General features: G+C 42.2%; 1 protein-coding gene across 4 annotated transcripts in view; it reads left to right on the top strand.

The window, feature by feature from the left end:
• The window catches only part of LOC138757533 (phosphatidylinositol 4-kinase type 2-beta-like), a 74,621-nt gene that overhangs the window by 1,439 nt on the left and 46,460 nt on the right, over positions 1-26,722 (top strand). The gene's annotated exons all lie outside the window — the stretch shown is intronic.

The following is a 26,722-nucleotide window of genomic DNA, read 5'->3' as shown; positions in this document are numbered from 1 at the left end:
GGATAAGTGATGAGAGTTCCATGACTGAGAATGTCAGAGACAAATAAAATAAACAACCACTTGCGTAGGAATCAGAAGTCATAAGGGTACATGGAAGGTGTTGATTAAAACAACAATGTTCTGGCCTTGGAGATTAAGATGGGAGGGCTACACCATAGATAATTGCAGAGCAGGAAATTGCTTGGGATAAATCTTGGACAAGGAGCCTATCAAAGAAAGCCAACTTTTGTTAAGTGTAACAATGTTGACCTATATAAACAGAAGAGACTGGACGGTAAGAGTCAGTCTTGGGGAATAGCTCACTGAGCAGGTGACCTATGAACTAACGACTGGACCAGAGCTCTGTTAAGCTTTATTTTTGTTCTATGTAATAAACTTAGTGTGAAACCGAATGCCTTCTCCTATCACTTCATTCAATGAGCACACTGGACTCAGACGACACATAGACCAAATTGAAGGGAGGGTAAAGCCAGAGTCCGACAATCAGAAGTAGACAGGTGCCTGAATAAAAACAGTGAAGGGGTGGGGAAAGTCAAAAGGATATGGGTAGGAGGTCAAAAAAAAAAGGAAGCGGGTGGGGGGTTGGAGGAAAGGAGATGGGAGTAGGGAAAGAGAGAGACAGAGGAGGGGTCTAACAAAGTTGAGGTCTATTGTGCATGCATGGCATCACAGACAGACCTAAGAATTTCAAAAAATTACTCCGATGTGTACACATAAATATAAACAAGCTGAAATACTGAAAATAAATATTCAAAAATAAATAATGTGAAAAGTAAGAGTCCTTAAATGAGTACGAGTTTGTTCAGGAGTCTGAAGGTGGGGGGTAGAACCTGGTAATACGAGTATTGTGGCACCTATGCCTCTTTCCTGACAGCAGCAGTGAGAATCGGAGCAAGTGGTGTAGATTGTTGATGATTGCAGGAGCTCCATGTAGATTTTCTCCATGGTGGGAGACTTTTGCCTGTAATATACAAGGCTGTATCTACTACCTTTTGCATGGCTTTTTGCTCAGAGGTATTGCTGTCCCTGTACCAAACCACGATGTGCTGGTTAGCACAATTTCCACGACATATCTGAAGAAGTTTGCCAAGGTTTTCGATGTCAAACCAAATTTCCTCAAACTCCTGAGAAAGAAGAGGAGCTGACGTGCTTTTTTCATGATGACATTAGTGTGTTGGGACCAGGAAAGGTCCTCCAAGATGGTGATTCCCAGGAATTTAAATTTGTCAATCCTCTCCACCTCTGATCCCCAATGATCACTGGATCACCTCTGGTTTTCCCTAAAGTCTACAACTGGTGACATTGAATGCAAGGTGGTTGTTAGTATGCCATTTGGCCAAGTTTTTAAATGTCCCTCCTGTATTGTCCCCAGAACTAGCAATTTTTTTCAAGACACAAAATCAGTGTAGCTTGGATTGAAGTGGTGTCTGCTGTTCTTGGAAGCTATAAGTTTGGGAGGTGTTATTGTGTTGGGTAAGTAACCAATAATTTTTATAAATGTAATCACTATGTACTATTGGAATGTGATCAGAGTGTCAGTCAGTTATGAACTTTGTGCTACATGGTGTCAAACTGGCTGTTTTATAAATGCCATAATCTCAGCAAGTGGAGAGTATTCCATCACCACTCAGATTACCTTGTGGATGGTTGTAAGAGAGTCACAGCCTCTGATCTCCCATGTAGCCATTGTGTTTATGTAGCTGGTCCAATTGAGTTACTGCAGAATGGTGACCCAGAGATTGATGGTCAGGAATAGAAATCTTGATCGAAGGATCCAGACCTGAAATGTTCACTGACTATTTTCATCCATGGATGCTTTCTGACCTAGAGTTCCTCCAGTAATTCCTTGTCTATTCAAGATTTCAGTGTCTGCAGCTTTTGTTTCACTAATGACATTTAGCTGTTCTGACCAGCAGACCTGAACTGACACATTTGCTGAGTAATTGAAAATGTACAACCACTCCTGGGTTTCTGGAATTCAAGCAATCAGCAAAAGAATTGAGAAAACAAACATAAATAATTTTTTAATTTATTCTTATTTATCTATTTAATTTGTAAAAGTAATTGTTCTCCAAAGCAATACACAAACTCATAGTGAAGATGGGAGCAAACATTCAGCCAGCGGAGTGTCCTGGTCATGCCATGCCCACAGCAGCTATATGAATAAAGTTGTTTGAATAAGTTGGTGGTGCCCAGGATGAAGAGCCGGCCAATGCCGCTTGTTGCTGAGGGGACTTTCCCAAAGTGTCTCCTTATCCCTGCCCAGTAAGAGTCTTTATCTTTGTATTAAGTATATTAGTAAGGCTTTATCTTTAATCTTGGGAGGGTGGGACAGCGCAAGCAACCTGTGTTTGAATTTAAATTTTGTAAATTACAGGAATTACCTGATTAAAGTGAACTTTACACAATTACTGTTTTTTTTTAGACTTAAAGGGATAGGAGCCAAACAGAAGCAAATGGGACTGGCTTGGTCAGTATGAACAAGTTGAGTTGAAAGGCATTTCTGTGCTGTACATCTAACAACATAGAAGTGTAGAGGAAGTAAGAGTTCACAAGAGGGAAATATGGAGACCAAGAAATAAATTAGCTTCGAATCGAGGTTATCTGGAATTCAAGCAACCAGCAAAATACTGTTTTTTTTCAAATTGCTTTACAATTTGCACTGTCTTTTTTTAACTGTTTATTCTTGATGCAGGTGTATTAACTAGGCATTGTAACAGGCAACCAGAAAATTTGCATATCTGATATCTGCAACTCCCTAAGTGCCGAACACTGAAATTTACTGTAATTTGTTTTTGCAATCATCTGAACATTCTGAAGTGTTGCTATGGGACATTAGAGTCTGAAGTTCTGTTGAACTTTCCCAAGATGATACCTGCTCTATGTCCAACTGCTACTACATCTTAGTAGTCTGTCTTGGACAAAGCACACCAAGGAATTGGGTTGGTGAAGTCAGACATGTTGTTGGGTTTTTTTTTGTTGGGGTCTTGGTGCTTGACCAGAATGGACAATTGCTTATAAAGATGATTTTGTAAGGCCACTGGGATCAAAGTAATTTTGTCCTGTCCAAATTTAGTACCTAATTGGATACCAGAGGTCACTCCCGTCTTGTCCTTCATTTTAACAAAACTGAATGGCTTGGTTGGCTATTTTAGAGGGCATTTGAGTGCTTACCTCACAGTTGGGTCTGGATTTGTAATTTAGAGTAAGGTTGGAGATTTCTTCCTCATTAGTTTTGTAGTTAGCGTAACAAAAATTTATTTTTCCTTTCTTGATTCCAGATTATTCAACATAGTGAGATTTGAACAGTGGTCTAATCATTCAGTTGATGTGCCACAGCTATCCTATCCTCTTTCTTCTGTAGTAAATAAATGAAATTAACAGCCTTGTCTGTCAATTCAGTGGAATTTAAAATATCCCATGGCATGATTTCAAAACCACAGGAATTCCACAAGTGATACATAAACTGACACAAAATTTGATTTGTCATTTGCAAGAAACTGCAGAGTTATGAATACATATTGGGCTATCACACAGACTAACCTCTCCTACAGAACATCTATCTATACTTCTCGCTATCTCAGGAAGGCTTCCAGCATATTAATGGACCCACCCTTACATGGTTCTGCTTTTACCCACTACCTTCCATGGGGCAGAAGATGCCTGTGCTTGAAAACGATAACCTCAAGATTCGAAGCTAATTTATTTCTTGGTCTCCATATTTCCCTCTTGTGAACTCTTACTTCCTCTACACTTCTATGTTGTTAGATGTACAGCACAGAAATGCCTTTCAACTCAACTTGTTCATACTGACCAAGCCAGTCCCATTTGCTTCTGTTTGGCTCCTATCCCTTTAAGTCTAAGTGTTTCATATCCATGTATCCGTCTAAATGTCTTTTGAATGTAAAAATTGTTTCTGCTCCTGCCACTTTCTCTGACTGCTTGTTTAACCATATTATGTGGAGAAGGTCTCCTTCAGGTTTTTTTAAATCGTTCTCCTCTTTAATTTAAAGGATTAATTTGATGTCAAATATTTTACTTGCACATGTCCCTTTCTATTTTTTTCATCCAAGGGTTCCTTAATTTTGCCAACTTTGCCTTTTGCTCAAATTGGAACATGCTTCTGAAGTTTCCTTAGCTCCCTTTTAAAAGCTTCCCACTTGCCAGATGTCCCTCTTTTCTGCAACATCTAATGTGTCTTTGCAAAATCCTGTCTAATTTTGCCATCAAAATTTGCCTTAGTCCAATTAAAGACTTGTGGGCCAGAGTTATCTTTTTCAAAATTAATGGAATTGGGGTAATTCCAAAGTACTCTCTTACTGACCTTTGTCACTTGCCTGCCATGCTTCCCAAGAAGAAGTCCAGTATCCTCTTGTCAGGTCATCTCTTTCGTGTTTGAGTAAATTCTCTTGAATGCATTTAATAAATTCTGCCCCATCCAAAACATTTGGACTATGAGAATCCCAGTCAATATGATTGAAGTTGAAATCTCCTATAGTTGTCTGTGAGCCTACACATTTGGTCCTCTAATTTTGATTCAATCTGATTATTGGGGCGGAGGTTTTTCATGCAAACCATCAAAGTATCCTGCTCCTATTCCTAAACACCACCCATAGCCTCACAGGATGACCCCCAAAAATATCTTCTCTTAGTATGCCATGATGTCCTCCCTAATCATGCCCTCTCTTGTGTCCACCTCCATCTTGCCTGTAGGATCTGTACCATGGAGCATCTGCTAGTCCTGCCACCCTCTCAGCCACATTTTGATTATGATTATAATATCTAGGCCCATCTATCCAACTAGCCCCTGAGCTTTGCACATTCCCCTTTAAAACTGATGAGCATAAATGTGAAAAAATTAATTCAATTTAGGAATGCCATGACTTAAAAGGAATGGACAATGATTTAATTCAGTTCTAGAATTTCATTTAATAATAACCATATTTTGCATGTACAAAAATCCTGAAGTTCTGGACCTGTAAATGTTTCCCATTGTTGGTATTATGGATTTTTTTCCATCTTGACCAATGCTGCAGAGGATGGAGTAGTATGATTTGTATATTTGAAGGATATCAACTAATTTTGGTGTCCAGTTTGTTGTTTCATATATGATGAAGTGGATACTGTTCTATGCACTGATTTAGATCATTTGTGGCATGTGGGTGTCTCTACCAATGCCAATATATATTATCAATCCATTGCTCTTTTAACTGATCTGGTGCATCATTTCAAAGGGCACTTAAGGGTCTGGGGCTAAGAGCCTGGAGTCATAAAGAGGCAAGGTTTTGTAAGGGCAGCAGGTTTCCTGCTGTAAAGAATGGCAGTGAACAGAACTGTTGGTTGATTTATGGTCATCATTACCTGTGCAAGTGTTTTTTTTAAATCATTTGCATTTAGATACCAAATCTGTAGTGGGGGAATTTCAGTATGTTTCTCCAGATGTCAAAGTAATGCGGTATTAAATCATTGTAAGTGGTATAAAAGTGGAATTTTAAAATAATTTAAAAGTATTAAAGTCAATTAAAACACAAAATGGAACCCTGATGCTTAAAAGATTAACGGTGCACTGTGAGTGCGTTACAGATTGATATGACCTTCAAGAGGCATCAGCAGATGGCTCTGGAATGCAGGGAGCCAAGATGGGAGATGCTTTTGCCGAATCTAAAGAAAGTTGTGTTCTGAAAATGTTATTTAACCTTGATGCAGGAATATGGGGGGGGGGGGGGAAGGAGGAGGGGAAGGAGGAGGAGGAGGAAGAAGGAAGAAGGGGTGTTTGCTTTCTGCCTTAGGATTGTGTGATTTGTGACTGATGTAATCCTTTTTCTTACATACTGAAATGTACGAAAGCTTAGAACATCCCTTTGTCCAGCAGAGATCCCCTGAGACTGCTTTCAAGCGTGTGAAAGCAGGAAGGGCTCTCTCAGGTCAACATGTTGCACAATAAAGAGTGAATTGAATAGAGTTCTGTGTACTGTGCTGTTTTGCATCGGGAAACCACGGAACTAGAACCACATAAGAATATTTACTTGATTTCAGATTCAATTTTTAATGTTTTTTTAAAAATTCCATATTAATTGTGCTGTAATATAAGCCAGTATTGTATGGAATTGGATTCTTGCTAGGTATATTGAATGATTAAGAGTTGTGATTGAAAGTGCTTCTTGAGCAGAAAATACTTGATACAAGGTCCATATTAAGATGAAGTTTTTCTTATGCCAGCATCATAAATGCTTAGTTTATTTCTGAACAGCTAAAATTTGTATTGTGTAGTAAAACCCTTGGTATCCAGCACCTATGGGGATTAGTAGATTCCAGATATATAGATTTTTCAGTTGCTTGAGACTCTTAACACCTGCATTAAGAATAAACATTTTAAAAGACAAAAGTGCAAAACGTAAAGTAATTTTTAAAAAATCTTTTTTTTTTTCATCTTTTTGCTGATTGCTTGAATTCCAGATAACTGGGGTTTTATTGTACTAGTCTTTCTCTAAAGGAAAAATTGTCTTGCAACTCCTTCCTAACTCTGTTCAGTTCCTCCTGTTCTGAGAAAGAGTCCTTAACCCAAGCCATTGACTAATTTTGTCTTCCACAAATGCTACTTAACTGAATGAGTTCTTGCAGCATTTTATGGTTTTGTTTTAAATGCATTTACACTGTTTTTCTTCTTAAAAATTTTATTTTTCTGTTTTTCAAAATAAATAATCTCATGTTTGAAAACACTATAATTTTCAACATATTTACACATTATTTTGGAACAATGGACATCAGAAATACAAATACAATGTCAGTTTACTTTCAATTTCCCTCCCTCCCCAAAACAAAACCAAAAAAATTGGTAAAAGGAGAAAGAACTCAGCATATTGCCAGTCTTTCCGATTTATTTTCATTCTTTGAGGTGCTGCCCTGCTGATGTCTCTACATATTTCATTAGCTTTTTAAAGCTGTATTATACAGTTTTTCTTGATTACATTCTTGAAAGTGGACAAGAGTTGTTTTCCTAAATTTTAATTTCACTTGTTACCCTTTAAATATTTTAGTTCCAAACTACAAAGGACACAGATCTGATGGAATATTCAGTTGTTTTTTTGAAGGACCATGGCAGATTGAAAAAATAATTTATGCCTATTGATAAGGGCCGGATCCCATACACTGATTTTTTTTTTAATTACTTTTTGTAATTAAACTTTTTGTGCAAGGAAGCCTTGATGAACCTTTAATAGCACGGTCCATTTCCTGACACCTGGATATGATGTTTTAGGAAAGGTGTAAAGGTTTTATGGAGAATACAGGAGATTTACCAAAATTAACAAGGATAAAGGATTTAAATGAAAAATATGGACCAGATAAACTTGTAGTTTTTTTTTACTTGGAACAGATTGCAAATGGACCTGATACCATTACTTAAAATAAAGAGAGAGCCAGAATGCTTCCAAATGGGATGAAGCTGGTTTGTAAAGAAGCCAAATGTTATCAGATTTTGTTTTAACACAAGTTGGTAACTCTTTGAGATACAATGATTAAAAAGGAACTGCATAAATATCTGGAAGGAAATAATTTGCAATACTAAGATGAGGGACAGCTTTTGCATAGATGGAGATTGTTTAGCTGGATTTCCAGAAGGCATTTGATAAGGTGCTGCATAAAAACTTGTACACAAGTGAAGGAAACATAGGGTTGGGATGATAGCATGGATGGAGGATTGGTTAATCAATAGAAAGGAGAGTTAAACATAAAACATAGAAGATAGGAGCAGGAGTAGGTCATTCGACCCTTCGAGCCTTCTCCGCCATTCAACGAGATCATGGCTGATCTTAAAGTTCAGTACCCCGTCCCCACCTTCTCTCCGTAACCTTTAATACCCTTATACTGAAGAAATATATCTAATTCCCTCTTAAATATATTTAATGAACCTGCCTATACTGCCCTCTGTGACAGTGTTTTTCTGGTTGATAATCAGTTGTGAATGGGATGCCACAGGGGTCAGTGCTGAGCCAGCAACTGTTCATGATGTACATTAATGATCTGGAAGAGGGGTCAGAGTGTAATGTATCTCAGTTTGATGACACAAAATTGAGTGGAAAAGCAAATTGTGCAGGGGATATGGAGAGCCTGCAGAGAGATATAGATAAAGTGCTCTGGTGATGCTCTGCCAGGCCTCTTATCAGTTCAGATTAACTTTACTGTCATTGTCTAGTAAACTAGCAACAAAACGCTCAGAAATCCTAGCATACAGTTACAAAAGCTGCCTAACAATACAGTACTACACGATGGTCACTAGAGTTTAGGCATGGTACAGTAAGTCAGGTTGTTTAAAGTGCTTCTCCTAATGTCTGAGGCCGCTGCACCATCATCCCAAGTATGGCTCAGCGACTCCCCAATGGACCAAGTGCTATGTTAGGGAGAGTATACACTGTGCAGTCACAGTTCATGGAGCTTCCCGATCTCCAACATCAGCTGCCATGAGGCCCAGAACAAAGTAACCTTCAGACCTCTTGTGTCATCACAAAGCCCAGGTTAAGTGTCTCTGAGTCCCATGACTCCGCAGCTCTAGGTTGCACTTGGAAGCCTCGCTGGCTCTGCTGCTCCACACTCGATCCTTGTGCTTCAACACCAGGAACCCCAGTGATGGCCTGAAGAAGCCCGAAAGCCACTGGCTGCCATGACACTAGCATCTCAACCCCTCTGCTAGGCTGCAACTGAAGCTTCACTGTCCACACAAATCTGCTTCTGCTTGGTGCTCTCCCCTGCATCACACTAAAAGGCGAGTCCGACTCCAGCATCTGTTTCATTTGCAGCAACTGCAGCTGAAAAAAGCCACAACGGATCTGGTCCACCCTACTATCTTGTCAATCATTTCTGCAGCCATCTCAGCTCCTGCTTGTTTTGGGGGCTTATCCCCTTCAATTTTCTCCATTGTGTGGAAGGCATGCTCAATTGATTTGGATGGGGATGACTGACTTTGGCCTTGTTTTAGCAGTATGTTTGGGATCATTGTCTTGCTGTGGAATGAAATGCCGTTCAGTAACTGGAGGCACTTGCTCAAACTTGAGCAGATAAGATGTTTCTACACACAGAGTTCATTTGCTACTGCTATCAGCAGTTACATCAATTAAGATGAGTGTGCCAGTACCTGTGGCAGCCATACACACCCAGGCAATAACCCCCACCCCTCCCACTACCATGTTTCACAGATGAGTTGGTATGCATTGATTCTTGAGCAGTTCCTTTATGCCTCCACACTTTGCTCTTGCCATCACTTTGATACAGGTTAATCTTGGTCTCATCTGTCCACAAGACCTTTTTCCAGAATTCTGTAGGCTCTTTCAAATACTATTTGGCACACTGTAAACTGACCATTCTATTGGCTCACTAGTGGTTTGCATCTTTCAGTGTAGCTTCTGTATTTCTGTTCATGAAGCCTTCTGCAGAGAGTAGTCATTGACACACCCACACCTGCCTCCTTATTCCTGAAGTGTGTTTGTGATCTGTCAGACAGGCATTTGGGGATTTTTCTTCATTATGATGAGAATTCTTCTGTCATCAGCAGTGGAGATCTTGCATGGCCTTCTGGACCCTTTGCAATGACTGAGCTCACCAGTACGCTCTTTCTTCTTACTAATGGTCCAAACAGTTGATTTTGGTAATTCTAAGTTCTGGGTGATCAAAAGCTTAGAAGCAAGTCCAGTTCTCTTGTACCTGCACCAATGAAGCAATTAAACATACCCGAGTAGTCACAAGCAGGTGTGAAGCCAAACATCCCAAACATTATGGTGCCCTGAAATGCTGTAATTGCTACATGGTCAAACCAAAATATACAAATAACCTTGAATAAAATATGAAATGTGCATGATAATCACAAGTGACTTGTTTGATTATAAATTTAAAACTGGACCACGAGCATATAAAGGGGGGAAAAAGTCTTTGACCTAAACATTGTGGAGAGCACTCTGATGGAAAGTTGGGCAGAATGTTGGCAGATGCAGTTTAATCCTGACAAGTGCAAGGTGATGCATTTTGAGAAGTCAAATGGGGGAAGGACATGTAAACAAAAATGTAGGGTTCCAAACATGAAACAAAGGGCTTTGGGGGTTTGTTTCAAGCCCAGTGGAACCATAAACCCAACAGCAATAGATATTCACCAAGACAAATGGTTACTTAAACAAACGTTACTTTTAATTCTTTTAACATGAAAACAGGATCAAACTTTAACTTATTACTGTTAAGTAACCTAACTTAACCCCTTTCTAATTCTAAGTGCACATGTATGTAATGTATATGTAAGTTCAGAAAAGTTCTTTGATTCTCAGTCCAATCTCGCCTCATTCCTCCAAGTTTACTAGTTGCAGGCAATTCTTGTACAGAGCACAGAATTTAACATTATTGAATCTTCACCAGGCTTTGGTGCTTTAAAGATAAATGGTTACCACTCAGGAAGGTTCTTGTCTGTTTTCAGAGAGATTTGTTGTTCGCTGGACACCCACAACTGGTTCCTTTTTAATCAGTCTTGCCGAAGAAACTTACCCCCTCAGGGTTTTCCAGATGATAACCTCTTTCTTTCAGGTCACCAGAGTTCCTTTTTGTTTCACTTATTTCAAGTGAAACGTTAGGCAGCCAGTCCTCGAGTCTTGTATGATCCACAAGGGCTTTGACCAGGCTGAACTAAACACTCACAACCTGCTTTCCAAATGGGGTTTCTCCACAAGCTTTTCACTTGTCCTATTCCAGTCCCAGCTGCTGCTGACTGTAGCACTGCAGAATCGCTCTCGCTCTCGCTCTCGCTCTCGCTCTCGCTCTCGCTCTCGCTCTCGCTCTCGCTCTCGCTCTCGCTCTCGCTCTCGCTCTCGCTCTCGCTCTCGCTCTCGCTCTCGCTCTCGCTCTCGCTCTCGCTCTCGCTCTCGCTCTCGCTCTCGCTCTCGCTCTCGCTCTCGCTCTCGCTCTCGCTCTCGCTCTCGCTCTCGCTCTCGCTCTCGCTCTCGCTCTCGCTCTCGCTCTCGCTCTCGCTCTCGCTCTCGCTCTCGCTCTCGCTCTCGCTCTCGCTCTCGCTCTCGCTCTCGCTCTCGCTCTCGCTCTCGCTCTCGCTCTCGCTCTCGCTCTCGCTCTCGCTCTCGCTCTCGCTCTCGCTCTCGCTCTCGCTCTCGCTCTCGCTCTCGCTCTCGCTCTCGCTCTCGCTCTCGCTCTCGCTCTCGCTCTCGCTCTCGCTCTCGCTCTCGCTCTCGCTCAGACAAATGTCTGTTTGACTCTATGCTTGCAAAACCACATGACCCTCTTAAAACAGCAAGCAGCACTGCCAGACAGCCTGTGGTTTCTATCGACCAGTTCTTTCATCTGTTGCCTTTTTGTAAACAACGATCCATTAGTGAAGTCTCTTGGGCACTTTCCAAAGCTTTTGCAAAGGCTCTTGGATCCGGCCTAAGTATTTTAAATAAGATCAGTTTTAAAGCATTTGTATGTGACCCACACTAAAAAACCTGCCACAATTTATCTCCCAAAAGCACATCTAATCTGTCACAGGTTCAAGTACATAGTTGCCTGAAAATGGGAATATATGTAGATAGTAAGGTGAATAAGGCATATGGTAGGTTAGGGCATTGAATATAAAAGTTGGGGTGTTTTGCAACCGCACAAAGCACTGGTTAGGCTGCATTTGGAGTATTGTGAGCATTTCTGGTCTCTACATTGTAGAAAGAGAAGAGAGGAGATTCATTGAGGTGTTTCCAGGTTGGAGGCCTTTTGTTAGGGAGAGAAATTCCATAGGCTGGATTTGTATCCTTGGAGTGCAAGATATTAAAGAATGACCTGATACAGGTATATAAAATTGAGTCAGTCATGATAGATGCTCTGAATATTTTTCCCATTTTAGGAATATGTATATAAAAAAATACAAGAGGATTGAGGTTTAAGTTGAGAGAAAGGAGTTTTAAAGTGGATATGAGGGGAAAGTTTTCAGTGGTTATCTAAGCCTCTGCTAAAACAGGTTGGGGGACTGTTACAATTACGACCTCAAAATGTTTAAGAAATATATTGAAAGCCATTTAGAAGCAAGGTGGAAGGATACTAACCAAAGGTCCAGTGGTTTTACTATCTGGCTGCTCTGGAAAATTACCAAAACATGCATTTGTGAAACTATGAATAAATAATCCTTTTGTAGCCCAATGAGCATTTTGTCTGGATAAAGATGGGGTAGTCAGAGCAGTTCTTTATATTTGTTGTCTGCATTTCAAATCATATTCTGTTTTGACCCAGAATTATAAAATATGGCTTTGCGCTCACTAACTGCATGAGCATAAATCAAATCAGAGAGTGCTGTCAATACTGAAATTTTGCCTAGTGCTTAAAATGCATTTTCAGGTATACAAACATTTATTGGGATTAATTCGAAAAGATATCCATTGTAGTAAACGTGCTGCTGACAGTGCTATCATGTTGGTAATCAGAAATAAGACCTCTAATGGAGGTCAGAGGTTTATAGCAATGAATTACTCTCAGCCCAACCTGGAGAAGTTTCCTGTGAGGCCTTGTCGGCCAGAATGAGTGCTGTGGCTGCTCAGCATTGAGATGTGGAGCTCAGAGTTTGCCTTGGCCAATATGATGAGAGCGAGCCATCACTAGGGAATAGCAGCACCTGCTCCTTCTTAAGATAGCTCAAAAGGGGAAAGTGTTTAATTGGGAAAGGGATAATTATGATGGGATGAGGCTGGAACTAGCAAGAATAAATTTGAAACAATGTTCAAGGGTGAAATGACTGATCTAATGTGGAGGAAGTTTAGAGACCACTTCTGTTGGGTTCAGGATAGGTTTGTCCCACTGGGACAAGGAAAGGAGGGTAGGAAAAGGGAGCTGCGGTTGGAAAAAACAGGTGAGGCAGCTAGTCAAGAGGAAGAAGGAAGCGTACATTAGATTTACAAAGCAGGAAGAGATCGTGAGAATTGTATGGTAGCCAAGAAGGAACTTAAGAAAGAACTTGGGAGAGCATAAAGGATTAAGGTCTTGGGAAGAAGGATTAAGGAGAACCCAAGGCATTCTGTGCTTGTATGAAGAACAGAAGGATGACGAGAATGAAGGTAGGGTCACTTGATGATAAAGGAGGCAACGTGTGCTTTGAGTTGGAGGAGATTGGGGAAGTCTTAAATAAATGGCTTCAGTGTTCACAAGAGAAAAGGATGTTAATCAGGGTGAGGTTGGTATAGAACAGGCTTGTGTGCTAGATGATCTTGAGATTAAGAAGATAGTGTTGGATTGTCTGGAAAAACATTTAAGATTGCTAAGTCCCCGGAGCCAGACATGATATACCCCAGATAGCTGTGGGAAGGGAGGGAGGAGATAGCTAGAGCATTGGCTATGAACTTTTTGACCAAAGGGAGATGCAGGAGGATTGGAGAATAGCAAATGTGGTCCCCTTGTTTTTTTAAAAAAAAACTAATTGGGAGAATCCTGGGAATTATAGAACAGTGTGTCTTATGTGCAAACTAATAGAGAGGATTCTTAAGCATAGGATCTATGATTATTTAGAGAAGTACAGTCTACTCAAGGGTAGCATAGATTTGTGAAGGGAATGTCGTGCCTCACAAGCCTAATTGAGTTTTTTTGAAGAGGTAACACGAAATTGAAGGGAGAACAATAGATGTGGTTTATGTTGATTTTATTAAGGTGTTTAACAAGATCCCCCATGAGAGACTTGTTCAGAAAGTCATGAGGCTTGGGATCCACAGATCCTTGGCTGTTTAGATTAAAAATTGTCTTGCATATAGAAAGCAGAGAGTAGTAGTGGAAGGAAAGTTTTCTGCCTGGAGGTCAGTGACTCATGGAATTCCGCAGGCATTCATTCTGGGACCCTGCTCTGTGATTTTTTTTTTAAATAAATGACCCAGATAAAGAAATGGAAGGATGGGTCAATAAGTTTCCATATGATATGAAGGTTGGAGAAGTTGTGGATGGTGCTGAACCTTGTCATAGGTTACATAAAGATATTGATAGGATACATGGTTGGATGGAAAAGTGGCAGATGGAGTTCAATCCAGATAGGTGTGAGTTGATGCATTTTGGAAGGTCAAACCAGAAGAATGATTACAGAGTTAATGGTGGGGTACTTAACAGTGTGGAAGAACTGAGGGACCTTGGATCTAAATCCATGCATCTCTCAAGGTTGTTATGATAGTTAAGAAGGCCTATGAAATGTTGGGCTTCATTAATAGGGGGATTGAGATCAAGAGGTCATGTTGCAACTCTACAAATCTCTGGTGAGACCATACTTAGAATATTGTGTTCAGTTCTTGTAACCTCATTGTAGGAAGGATATGGAAGCTATGCACAGGATGCAGAGGAGATTTACCAAGATGTTGTCTGGATTGGAACACAAGTCTTACGAGGCAAGGTTAGTGGAGCTGGGACTTTTCTCTTTGGAGTGCAGAAGGATGAGAGAAGACTTGAGAGGTCAACAAGATTCTGAGAGGCATTGCTAAGGTGGTCAGCCAGCGTATTTTTCTCATGGCAGGAATAACAAACACGGGCTATCTCTACAAAGTGAAGGGAGGAAGTTTAGGGTCACATCAGGGGTAAGTTGTTTTTTAGAGATTAGGATGCCTGGAATGCCTTCCCATGGGAGGTCGTGAAGGCTGAAATATTAGGAACATTTAAGAGACTCTTAAACAGGCACATAGATGAAAGAAAAAGAGAGTTACAATGTAGGAAGGGTTTGGTATTCTTTTATTGGTAGAAATATGTAGATCAGCACAATATCAAGGGCCTATTCTGTATTATAATGTTCTTTGTCTTCAATAGCTAGGAAGTCGGTGTGCAAACTGATACAACCAGTCGATGTATTTTCCACCGTACAACTGGAGAACTGTGATGGATTGTTTGACGGCATGTTGAATCTCCTCAAGCTATATTTAAAAATACAGGTAGCTGTTAGTGTGCCTTCTTCACAGTTGCTTTGATGTGGTGGCCTAGGATAGTCATTTGCCCATTTCTAAGCATTATTTAAATGTGGACTTCCAGGAATTTGAAAATACTCATCCTATCCTCCACAATCCTGTTAATCTGCAGTCCCACAGTTTTCCTTTCATAAAGTCTATAATCACCTCCTTGGAGTCACTGATATTAAGAGCATGGTCGTGGTTCTGGCACCACACATCTAGATCTCCATTCTGAACCATTATTAGCCAACAATGGTGATGCTATCAACGAATTTCTAGATTTTGTTGGATCTGATCTTGCTACAAAATTGTGGGTATAGAGGGAATATAGCAGGGAACTTGAGACACAGCCTTCATGCCACTGTATTGATGATCATGAAGAGGAAGTGAAGTTGTCAATTTGCACTTATTGTAGTCTGCCAATGAGGAAGTTGAGGATGCAGTTTCAATGTGAGAAATAGAGGTTGTGGATCCCCGAGTTTGGTTATCACTTTATAATGGTGTTAAATGCTGAGCTGTCGATCAATGAACTCCAGTCGACATGGTGCAGGTGGTGTGTTGTAGACGGTCAGTGAGATGACATCTACTGTGTAGGTAGGCGAATTAAAGTAGGCTCAGGTCATTCCTGAGGCATGATTTGATCTGTCATAACCAGTCTTTCAAAGCGCTTTGCAATGATGAATGCAAGTGCCACCAACCTGTAGTCATTGTGGTCGGGAGCATGCATTTCTGTAAGTGTCGAAAGCCAAGTGTGTTATTATGAATTAGCACTTTGCAGGGTAGCACTAAGCCAAATACCATTGTGCTTTGGCTAGGAAGCATCTGTAGAAAGAAAAGCTGCAGAAGGAAAACCAGTTCTGTTTCTATCCAAAAAAAATTGATACTATGTTTATCCACATGAATCGACAAGCAATAAACCATGAATAAGAAATTTTTAAATGACTAAATCTTGGTCCTTGTGTCTCCTCCAAAATAGAGCGAGCATACCATTTGTCTAAATTCCATCTTGACTTTTAACTTTTTAAATCCCAAAGCGACATGTTTCTTCCACCATTTTCCAGCTGGCCATTGTTTAAAGCCTTTCAAATTCTATGCCATCTTCCAGGGTGGATTCTTCTCCAGAAATTTTTTAATGGTTTATCATCCTTGTTTTGTGATTTGAAATTAAACTTAAATCTTTCTTTGTTTCTGACTTGCCAGACTCTCCTTTCAGAATTTATATTATCCAAAGCACCGTGTCAAGCTCATCTCGTGTCTCTTTACCTGCAGATTCCCTATCATATTCTCTGCTTGATTTCATTCATGCTATTACACCTCCATTGCTCTGTCCCAACAACTTTGTTTATTTTCCAACCCAGCCTCAATTCTTACCATGAACCTTTCTTTCTCTGGCCTGGTGTTTCTTCAGATGAAAATAAGATTTCTATCCACTGATATTCTAAAGACTTAATAATAGTTTATGAAAAAATGTGTGCCTTAGAGTAAATTTCTTTTCATTACTATAGATTTGCTCTTTAAAATTTCCTGCTTTCTAACCCACCATCCCAGCTTCTATAATTTGGTTTCTGTGAAAATTTAAAAAAATCCTGCAGATTTCTGGTTCTGACAGTCATAATTTGACTACTCTTTCAATAGAAGTGGTCTGGTCTTTCTAGAATTTTCTGCATTGGTTTACTGTTCTCATGCCAGAAGACGGTCTCTTACTGCTGGTCTTTGATCTCTTTGAACTGCTGAATATTTTGAATGTTCAACATGGTCAACCAACTTATTTTCATGGCTGAGATACAAGAACTGACCATTGTCTTCTGTTGATTTTGGTGCAGTTGACATATCCTTACTAATTCTTTGCCTCCATTCCCTCCATCTTCTGAGATTGTCATCAGCTTTTTTGGTTGGTGTCCTTCAGTTTGACTTCTTGCTTGACCTTTCCTTTGCCTGTCTTTTATTCATAGCAATGTTTATACTGATATAAACTTTGGGAACATCAAATCAATAATTATTAACCCTCTATTGATTCTTTCTTCTTGCCTGTTACCACCTCCATGTCTTTACCAACCACCCATTGATCTATTGACTCGTGTTCACCTATGCCTGCATCAGGAAAGCAGTCAACATTTTTTAAAAAAAAGACGCATCCCACCCGGTAACAAATTCTTCTCTCCCTTGCCCCCTTCTCTTTTCAGGCAAATGTGTTAATTTGAAAATCCACATTTCCAGATTCATGAACAACTTTTCTTTTTGTTTTTAGATTTTTGAATTGGGCGGCATGGTTACTGACACTTTCACAGTGCCAGCAACCTGGGTTCAAATCTGGCACTGTGAGGAGTTTGTACGTTCTCCCTGTATCTGTGGTGTTTTCCCTGGGTTCTCCAGTTTCCTCCCACCCTCCAAAAATTACATGCTAGTGGATTAATTTGGGAGTAATTGTGTGGAATACCATGCACCATGGTGAGGCGGCACTACCTGGAGGGCGGCGGCGCGGCCTGGAGGGCGGCGGCGCGGCCTGGAGGGCGGCGGCGCGGCCTGGAGGGCGGCGGCGCGGCCTGGAGGGCGGCGGCGCGGCCTGGAGGGCGGCGGCGCGGCCTGGAGGGCGGCGGCGCGGCCTGGAGGGCGGCGGCGCGGCCTGGAGGGCGGCGGCGCGGCCTGGAGGGCGGCGGCGCGGCCTGGAGGGCGGCGGCGCGGCCTGGAGGGCGGCGGCGCGGCCTGGAGGGCGGCGGCGCGGCCTGGAGGGCGGCGGCGCGGTGGGATCTATGTGGGGAACTGATGGCAGGCCGCTGGGAGAGAGTGAGGCAGCAGGACCAGGGCAAGGACTGACGGCAGACTGCCGGGAGAGTCTCCTGACTGATAGCCCCCACACAGATCCCATCATCCCTCTCCTCCCATCAGCCCACCACCAGCTCCCAACTAGATGGCTATGTTAGTGAGCCATGTAATGACGATTATCACTGTCGCCATTACTCATCATTATCACCCAAATTTCAACTTCACGTGCAAGACCCTGATGATATTTTTGGGGAAAAAATTGGTCTTGTATGCCATAAAATACAGTAAGTAGTGCAAAAAAAACGGAAAAAGTGATGTAGTGTCGATAGGTTCATTGTCCATACAGAAATCTGATGGTTGAGGGAAGTAAGTGTGTGTGTTTGTGTCTTCAGGCTACTGTGCCTCCTTAAGAAATCTCCTTTCCAAGTCTAAATCTGCTTGGATCTAATCAAGGATATGCAAGTCCATTGCTTTTGGCATAGAGTTTTAATGGTTGTAATAAAGAAATTAAGAATAGAAGATTTATTGTTTGGTGTTATGTTTTTGAATGTTGTCATGCAAGTTCATTTTTAGTTTTTAAGATGGTTTTAATACTTTTGAACGTCAGGAGCATTCAAATACATTGCAAAATGGTCAACGGTTTTGATGAAAAAGCTGAGCACATAGCCTCAATTTTTAATTTTCTCAGGTGTTCATGCTTGATCTGGTCTGTCCATGTGGCATAATTGTATCATAAGCTCCGTAAACCAGATTTAAGAAACTCTTGGTCAGTTAGAAAATCCCTAAAGTGACAACTGGGTGTCAATCAACTTCTGCATTAATAATCTCTTGTATTTTCCCTGTATTCCCATCAACTACCCCCATATTCTACTGTTAATTTGCTTGAAATTTACTGCGACCAGTTGACCTACCAATCTGAACATCTTTGGGATGTGGAATGGTACTGGATCACAGAGGAAGTGACAGGGAAAATGTACAAACACTGCATAGATAACACATAGAGCAATTGGACGAGCTGTACAACTGTGATACCTACTTTCAAATACTGAAATCAAATAAAGAAATCTCTTCTTTCCTCCATTTAAGGTTCTTTAAAAGCTACTCTATTTAAAAGTAATTGTTCTTCAGACCTAGTATTTCTGCACGAGGAGTTGCATGATGTTACCCTGTTGAAAGTGCTTTGTGAATATTTTTTTCTCTCAATTTTTTTTTAAACTACTCATTTAATGTTAGTGAGCTGTACTTGTATAGTCTCATTCATCATGGACTAATTTCATGACAGACAGCAGCTTAAGAGACCAGTTTTGTGCTTGAAATTATTGTTTTCAGTTAATTTGCTAATGAGGAAGCCCAAATTGATCTGTTCATTGCACATGTGCATTCTTGCAACATAGATAATTCTTCAGTCAGAAGAAGAAAAATTTTGGCCTTTGTCATTTTCATTGGAGTTCATTGCCTCCTGTTGAAGATTGAGAAGTGAACATCAGACAATCTAATCTGGGACTACCTTGGTGGAGAGGATGTGTTGAGAAGAATATCAGGTTCACGGATTGGTCTCGAGTGACAGAAGTTTTCCAATCACAACTTTTATTAATACATGGGAAACAAACAATGGAGAATGTTAAATGGTACTCAATCACTATTTCACTTAAGCAACAATATAGACATTCACCTTGGACTTCGGTTAGACTCCAACGGTAAACGTACTCAATTTGGTCACACGCTACAAACTGGGACTCTTTGCACATACTCAGTTCCCTGATCAGTGGGGTTGCACCTCTCTTCAAATACCGACCTATCGCAGTACTAATAGCTCAGCTTCAGTGTAGTGCACACTTTTACCCGCGACATGAGGCAGAGGAAGAAAATGCTATGCGTTGGTGTTGTATACAATGCTAATCTATGCTTTTAGCTAATAATGACCAGAGTTGATTTAAATTAGCCGTCGGCAAGGTGTGCACTAATGGGTGGTTGGAGTCCAACCTGAATTGACAGGTGATATGATTTCTGAACAAGTTTCAGACAGGTTGGACATGTGATGACCTGCAATATACACATTCCAGACGGGGAGGTCATGTTTCCTCTACACAAGAGAGTTGTTATTTTATAAATTTGATAAATGTAAATAATTGTTTGAATTGACTGTGCTCAACTTTTTCATCAAAACTATTGACCATTTTGCAATGTATTTGAATGCTCCTGACATTCAAAAGTATTAAAACCATCTTAAAAACTAAAAATGAACTTGCATGAAAACAAGTAGCAAGTATAAAATTGTCTGGAGTACAACAAAACTTTTGCTGAAAGCTAATTTTTCCATTTACAGTGTGAGAGTGCATTTGTTACCATCCAGATTGATGTAAAACATGTTCTTTCACTTCATTGTTTAATCATTAAATTATTTTTACTTGCCTTTTTATGTAATATCTTTTGACTTCTGTAATGATAGTGCTAGTGATAATCCTGACCACTAGAGGGAGTCGGAGATGAGTTGTTGCACCTAGGAATAGTTTCAAAATGGATGCTTCCACGAGGTCGTGAATGAGTACTATAGCTAATAAAATATTGTTACTAAAGAACCCAAGTTTCTTTATTACAATAAAAGAAACTTCACGTGGCACCAGAAGTGGAAGATGCATCAGGAGTGTGTAGAATGAGATTCAGTCATTAGCAGCAAAAAACATGAAGAGTATAATGGTTCCTGTCGCTGTAAATTGGACTGGAAATGTTGGCCATGAGTGTAGATTGTTCAAACAGCGATTTATGCTGTACCTGGAAGCCATTGGATGCAATGGCAAACCTAATGCATGGAAGATTGCACTGCTACTTAATGCGGTGGTACCTGAAGCACTAGAGGTTTTCAATTTGTTTTTGCCAAGGCAGCTGACCTGGGCAAGTGTGACAAGGTTATTGAGATGTTTGAACAAAGAAAAATAAAATGTTCAAGGTACATGTTTCGCTCACTCGCAACTGCAGCGAGAGAGCTTTGATACTTTTTTAACGGACTTGAAATTAAAAGTAAGAACATGCAATTTCAGAATGCTGCAAGAACCAATAATCCGTGTTTAAATTGTGTTTGCAATTATTGATAAGAAAGTGAGAGAGGTTGCTGCGGGAAACTGAGCTTTCCATACCTGGCATGAAAGTGTGCCACGCCAGTGAAATACCTGGTGGAGAGATGTTCAAATGTAAACAATGTGGCACTCAACATGCACCAAAACAATGCCCAGCTTATGGAAAAGTCTGTAATAAGTGCAAAGGGCAGAGTCACTATGCAAAGCAATGTTTTTCCAAAGGGAAACAAAACATAAGTGAAAGCATGGACACTATAGAAGAAACTGCTCTTAGGGATGCACTCTTCGATGGCATGGTGGTGCAGAAAGACTATAAACCAACAGACACTGAACAGCCAAATGTGAACAGAGTCAAGCAGGATAATTGGATTGTGTCTTTGCATATAAATGGAACAGTATTCCTTTCAAGCTGGACACAGGGCCAAAGGTCAATTTGATCTATGAGCATGACATCAGGGCAATGAAGATAAACCCATGCATCCATGCAAATCCTGTACAGCTCGAAGCCTACAATGGACAGCGCATTGACATGAAAGGTACATGTAAACTTATGGTTAAAGATAAAGAGCACCACCTCAGGTTTCCAGTAATCCCAGATGAATTACTTGCTGGGTATTGACTGTCGAATTATAACCATCTACAGCACAGAAACAGGCCAGTTTAGCCCTACTGGTCAGTGCCGACCATCTTCTCCCATCTAGTCCCTCTGACCCGCATTTAGCCCATAACCCTCCACACCTCTCCCGTCCATATAATTATCCAACCTTTCCTCGATATCAACATCGATCTCGCTTCTATCAGCATTAACAGAAATTCATTGCATTCCCCTACCACCCTCTGCGTTTAAAAAAAAATTAAAAAAATAAATAAATAAATAAATAAATGAATAAATAGATAGAAATGCCCCTTTGTGTTTCCCTTAAACTTCCCCCTTTTACTCTCAACTCACACCCTATTGTTTGAATCTCTTCCACTCTCAGTAGGAAAAGCCTATCTACATTGACTCTATCTTGGCTATCTAATCACCCCTCAACCTTCTATGCTCCAGGGAATGAAGTCCCAGCCCGCTCAACCTTTCCCTGCAACTCAAACACTGAAACCCTGGCAACATTCTCGTAATTCTCTTCTGCACTCTATACTATATCCTTCCTGTAATTCGGCAACCAAAACTGCACACAATATTCCAAATTTGGCCTCCCCAATGCCTTGTACAACTTCAACATAACATCCCAACTCCATGTTCTAAATATTGATTTGTGAAAGCCAACATACTAAATGCATTCTTCATTACCCTATCTATCACATGTGATTCAACTTCAGAGAATTATGTACCATGACTCCTTTGTTCCACTGCACTCCTCAATTGTCTACCATTTAACGTTTCCTACCAAAATGGAGCACCTCACATTTATCAGTATCAAATTCCATCTGCCATCGTTCAGCCCACTCTTCTATCTGTCGTACATCATCCTGCAAGCTTTGATAATCTTCCTCACTGTCCGCAACACCACCAACCTTTGTATCATCTGCAAATTTACTAATCCAATTTGCCACCCTATCAGCTAGATTGTTGATATTTATGACAAATAGCAATGGACTCAGTACCGTTCCCTGAGGCACTCCACTCATCACCCGCCTCCAATTCAACACAATTTTCCACCACTATTCTCTGCCATTTCCCATCCAACTATTTTTGAATCCCTTTCACTACTTCATCATTAATGCCTAATGCTTCCACCTTCCTTACTAACCTCTTGTGGAGAACCTTACCAAAGTCCAAATAAGCCACTTTCAGGTACATCCTTCACCTTGAGGGTGGCTACAGGAGCGGATCCCAACCTTAAGACTCACCTTTCAGGTGGCAACCCTAAAAGGCTGGTACAGCGTTGCCCGGTCCACCTGAAAAGGCCTATTGATATTCAGAGGCACCTCATAGCGCCTCTGCATCTGACGGAGGTGGGGCGACTTGTGCTTCAGCGCCACCCATCTTAAATATGTGGCCTAGCAATGGCCATCTTCCCTACCCATAATCTCCCACGCAGATGGAACCGCTCTGTTTCCCCACACAGTTCCAACTGTGTGGGGGGTTTATGGGTAGGGAAGACTGCCATTACTATGCTGCATTTTGAGCAGCAGAGCACAGCCCTGGAGCAGTACCTACCCTGACATTCCCCTGCCAGCCACCCCGCTGCCCTGAACCCGCTGCCTGACACCCTGCCCTACTTATAGCAGCTGCACATTCAGGTGCCTTGGCGGAGCCCAGCAAATCGCCGATTATCCCTCCTGGGGGAGGATTGGTGTTGGCGCCTCAGAGGTGCTTTTGGTGCATTCAGGTGGTTACGTCATCAGCTGCATAGGGCTAGAATATGCGACTTTACATTGGGGTATTCTGGCCACCTGAAAGAGCCTATAGATAACATCCAACTTCCCCTTATCAACCTTTTTAGTAACCTCAAAAAAATTCCAAGATTTGTTCGACATCATCTACCACATACAAAACCATGCTGACCACTCTAAATCAATCCCTGTCTTTCCAAATAGTTGTATATATCATCTCTAAGAACATTTTCCATTAATTTCCACTGACGTCAGACTTGCAGGCCTATAATTACCAGGTTTACTTTTGAATTTTTTTTGGAATAGCAGAATAATGAGCCACTCTCCAGTACTCCGGCACTTCCCCCATGGCCAATGACATTTTAAATATTTCTATCAACGCCCCCACTATTTGTTCACTAACCTCCCTCAGAGTCCTAGGGAATATTTTGTCAGGACCTGGAGATTTATCCACCTTGATCTATTTCAATATAGCCAACACTACCTCCTCGTTAATTCTTATGATTCAGGAGTTCTTTACCATATTTCTTCACTTCATCTGGCTCAATATTCTTTTCCTTGGTGAATACTGAAGATAAAAATATTTAAAATTTCATCCATCTCCTCTGGCTTCTCATAGTGCCTACACCCACCCCCCACACCTCCCCCCCCCCCCTGCCATCTTCAAGGGGTTCAATTTTATCCCTCACTATTCTTTTACTATAGAAACCCTTCGGATTAATTTTTACTTTTCCTGCCAAAGCAACTTATCCAGAGATTGCTCTGCTTCCTCACGTCTGCTACTTGTGTGATCAAATATATGAAATCGGTCTTTGCAGGATATGAAATCCTTCAAATTGTCTAGAATGTCTACAGTTGTAGAGCATTCCCGAACTTTGCAGAAGAGTATGATTTTCAACATGTGACTTTGAGTCCTCTGCATCTCGCAATCAAACAGTAAAGCAGAGAAAGGAGTTCACATAGTTACAGTTGCTCAAGAAAGGTCTAGACAATTTCTTAGATCCTTATTTATCTATTGAGTTATAACTTCACCACATGAACATGACATGTCACCCGCTAAACTCCTGATGGGACGTAGACTACACACCACACTTGCCTACTTTGCAGACCCAAACAAGAACAGATGTCGTAAGGGAACAAAAATGTGCAATTGTGATGAAATATTTGGTGATGATTTTGGGAGATAAATTGGTAAAATTAGAGAAATTTACACACATTTTAAAACAGATCTTATTTGAAATACTGAAGAATTCATATTCAGTGACTTTACAGAAACTATGTAGAATGCTTTGCACATTTCACAAGTAGGTGCTAATTGAAATGATGTCATGAAATGAATAGGCTATTGTCTTGGAAGAACAACTGGAGTCAGGTTGTCTGTTTTGCAAGGCTTTTGACATCTGCAAAGTGCTCACTCAAAGGTCATTAAGAGGTTTGTTTACCTAAAAAAAAAAACAGATGGGAGCAGAAGACTAACTTCTATTGTTTGCTGAAGAAAATGGGAGGTTTTACAAGTGAGAGAGAGATGGACATGTGGCTGGCAGTTTGGAGTCTGAGATGGAGAGAGAGCGAAACACACAATTGAAACCAGTCAGGAGAAGTTTGTTAGAACTGAAACAGAAGCTCCAGAGTGGTGGATGGTTGGAAGTGCTATCTGTCTGAGGTTACTCTTGGAATAAAAGGAACAGAAATAAACTCTCTGGTAACCTAAAAGAAAGAGATTATCATCTGGAGAACCCTGATGGGGCAAGTTTCATCAGCAAGACATGGAGGTGTCTAATGGTGGTACCTCAGTTGTGGAAATCCTGGAACAACAAATCTCTCTCTGCAAACCTACAAGAACCTTCCTGAACGGTAAACATTTACTTTTCGAGCACCAAAGCCTGGTGAACTTTATACATATTAAATTCTGTGCACAGTATAAGAATTGCCTGCAACCAGTGAACTTGAAAGAATGAGAAGTGAGATTGAACTGTGTGTACTTAGAATTAGAAGGGGGTGAAGTTGGGTAGTGACGGGGGGGGGGGTAGTGACGTGGGGGGGCGTAGTGACGGGGGGGGGCGTAGTGACGGGGGGGGCGTAGTGACGGGGGGGGCGTAGTGACGGGGGGGGCGTAGTGACGGGGGGGGGCGTAGTGACGGGGGGGGGCGTAGTGACGGGGGGGGCGTAGTGACGGGGGGGGGCGTAGTGACGGGGGGGGCGTAGTGACGGGGGGGGCGTAGTGACGGGGGGGGGCGTAGTGACGGGGGGGGGCGTAGTGACGGGGGGGGCGTAGTGACGGGGGGGGGGCGTAGTGACGGGGGGGGCGTAGTGACGGGGGGGCGTAGTGACGGGGGGGGCGTAGTGACGGGGGGGGCGTAGTGACGGGGGGGGCGTAGTGACGGGGGGGGCGTAGTGACGGGGGGGGGGCGTAGTGACGGGGGGGGGCGTAGTGACGGGGGGGGGCGTAGTGACGGGGGGGGGCGTAGTGACGGGGGGGGGCGTAGTGACGGGGGGGGGCGTAGTGACGGGGGGGGGCGTAGTGACGGGGGGGGCGTAGTGACGGGGGGGGGCGTAGTGACGGGGGGGCGTAGTGACGGGGGGGGGGCGTAGTGGCGGGGGGGGGCGTAGTGACGGGGGGGGCGTAGTGACGGGGGGGGGCGTAGTGACGGGGGGGGGCGTAGTGACGGGGGGGGGCGTAGTGACGGGGGGGGCGTAGTGACGGGGGGGGCGTAGTGACGGGGGGGGGCGTAGTGACGGGGGGGGGCGTAGTGACGGGGGGGGGGCGTAGTGACGGGGGGGGGCGTAGTGACGGGGGGGGGCGTAGTGACGGGGGGGGGCGTAGTGACGGGGGGGGCGTAGTGACGGGGGGGGCGTAGTGACGGGGGGGGGCGTAGTGACGGGGGGGGGCGTAGTGACGGGGGGGGCGTAGTGACGGGGGGGGCGTAGTGACGGGGGGGGCGTAGTGACGGGGGGGGGCGGTAGTGACGGGGGGGGGCGTAGTGACGGGGGGGGGGGCGGTAGTGTAAGTTGCTTTTTGTTATCCTGAAATTTTGAAGGTTTTTAATGGAAATTTTCAATCTCAATTCTTTGAGAATGATCATGAAGCTTTGGTTTTTGCTAATTCTTTGCTGGAACTGCGAAGAAGTGGGCATTCTACTCCGTTGTCTCCTAAGAGGAGGATAAATGGAAACGGAAATGGACATGGGTATGGAAAGTATGAAAAGAAAGTTGACACAAAGTCTTCTTGATGTTGAAGATCCAAAGCAGTCGTTGGGCATGGAATCATTGGGCTGAATATATGGACTATTTTATTGTGTTTAATTAAATAATATTGAGGATGGAGCGGAGACAACGCTGGTGGAAGCGTTCTAGGAGCCGTAGGTGATCCCGGTGATTCGGAGCTGAACAGGAGTGTGGGTATGACAACGGCTCTGTATACGCTAATCTTTGTGAGGTTTTTCATTTGGTTGTTTTTCCAGACTCTTTTGTGTAGTCTTCCAAAGGCGCTATTTGCCTTGGCGAGTCTGTTGTCTATCTCGTTGTCGATCCTTGCATCCGATGAAATGGTGCAGCCGAGATAGGTAAATTGGTTGACCGTTTTGAGTTTTGTGTGCCCGATGGAGATGGGGGGGCTGGTAGTCATGGTGGGGA

This window comes from Narcine bancroftii, chromosome 3 (assembly GCF_036971445.1).
Source record: "Narcine bancroftii isolate sNarBan1 chromosome 3, sNarBan1.hap1, whole genome shotgun sequence".
Classification (NCBI taxonomy): domain Eukaryota; kingdom Metazoa; phylum Chordata; class Chondrichthyes; order Torpediniformes; family Narcinidae; genus Narcine; species Narcine bancroftii.
The sequence above is the reverse complement of the archived record's forward strand: the minus strand, read 5'-3'. Positions and strand labels throughout refer to the sequence as shown.